General features: G+C 49.9%; 1 non-coding gene across 1 annotated transcript; it reads left to right on the top strand.

Moving 5' to 3' along the window:
• Positions 1-569: 569 nt before the first annotated feature.
• Trnan-guu lies at positions 570-643 on the top strand. Its single transcript has one exon. It is a non-coding gene; the product is annotated as a tRNA-Asn (tRNA).
• Positions 644-1,575: the final 932 nt, after the last annotated feature.

Genomic DNA, 1,575 nt, shown 5'->3' with positions numbered 1-1,575 from the left:
TACCTACCCCAACTCTCCCCAGGCAGCCCGAAGTCAGTGGATTAAATTCAGAGGTCAGGGGAAGGCCTTAGTCGTCAGTAGCTATTTAAAAGAGCATTTTAATTGCCATAAATCCGTTTCTGCTGTCCCCTAAGTCCTGAGTGCTCAAAGGAGGCTCTAGTCCTCTAAAGAGGTGTAAATTTATTCCCAGGAGGTGACGAGGGAGGGACGGAGCGGTGGGTTTTAAATGTATAAAGTATAAGACACCTATGGCCCACACAAAGATCCACAGTTTATCAACCTCGTCAAGCGGGAGGCGACAAGAACACTCAAAAGGTAGGGGCAATAACAACCTTGAACAAGGCCAGGGCGCCACAGTACGGAGCTCACGCGGATTCCGAGAGCCTAGCCCGGCGCCGCCCTGCTCCGCGGAGGATTTGCTGGCCGCGGCGGCTCCGCCCCTCCCCGCCCTCGCGCAGCCTCAGCCCGCAGGGCGCAGCGGGGCCCGGCGCCTCCCGGGAGTCCGAGGCGACGACGCCCATGCTGGTCGCGGCAATGTGTACAAAGCGCACGGCCGCTCAGGCAGCTGGGTCTCTGTGGCGCAATCGGTTAGCGCGTTCGGCTGTTAACCGAAAGGTTGGTGGTTCGAGCCCACCCAGGGACGCTGGCGTTCCTTTTTGCAAAACATTTTTAGAAATGCTTTCACCGTCCTGGGACGTTCTTGCTTGCTTACTAGGGCTCAAGTTACAGCAGCCCTGCCTCCACCATTTTTCAAGAGGGTACACGCAAGTGTATTTGTGGAGCTTGGTCCAAGTCTGCTCAGGAACAGCTGCGTTGGCACGGGAAACCGGCAACCCAGACCACCCAGAAACAGCACAGCACCATTCGTGTGGCTCAGGAAAAAGAAAAGAAAAAAAAAGAAAAAGAAACCAACCCACGGAACTTACTAATACAGTCGCTGTCTACTTCGAAACGGATGAGCCAGAGATGACATTGTGGGCAGAGTGAGTTTGGGGACAACAAGCCACGCCGAGTTTAGCTAAGTGGCATCCAGATTTGGGCAATGGGTTTGAATCTAACTAACTACATTATATTTAACCTTAGGCTGCTGGCAATTTTTCCCCTCAAATTTAACTTAAACAGAAATTGTCTGAGTTCGTGTTAAAAATTTTAAAAAGAGAAGCAGGAGTGGCGGTGCCTGCCTTTAATCCCAGAACTCAGAAGGCAGAGACAGGAAGAGCTCTGTGAGTTTAAGGTGAGTTCCAGGACAGCCAGGGCTACATAGGGAGTCCTTGTCACAGAGGACGTTTTATGTTTTTTTCACGAAAGACTTTCCATAAAGACAGAAAATCAGCTACTATGACACACTTCTTCCAGGACCGAAGTTCTGAAGTGAGGGCTTTGTCTCTGGGATATACATCCACTCCTATAGAATAAAGAGAACGGGAGTCTACAGCAGCGGTTCTAAATTTGTGGGTCGTGACCCCATTGGGGTCGCTTATTAGGAATCCTGTATTAAAGATATTCATATTGATTCATAACAGTAGCAAAATTACAATTATGAATGAAATAATTTAATGGTTGGGGATCCCCACA

This window comes from Grammomys surdaster, unplaced genomic scaffold (genome assembly GCF_004785775.1).
Source record: "Grammomys surdaster isolate TR1022 unplaced genomic scaffold, NIH_TR_1.0 362, whole genome shotgun sequence".
NCBI lineage: Eukaryota > Metazoa > Chordata > Mammalia > Rodentia > Muridae > Grammomys > Grammomys surdaster.
The sequence above is the reverse complement of the archived record's forward strand: the minus strand, read 5'-3'. Positions and strand labels throughout refer to the sequence as shown.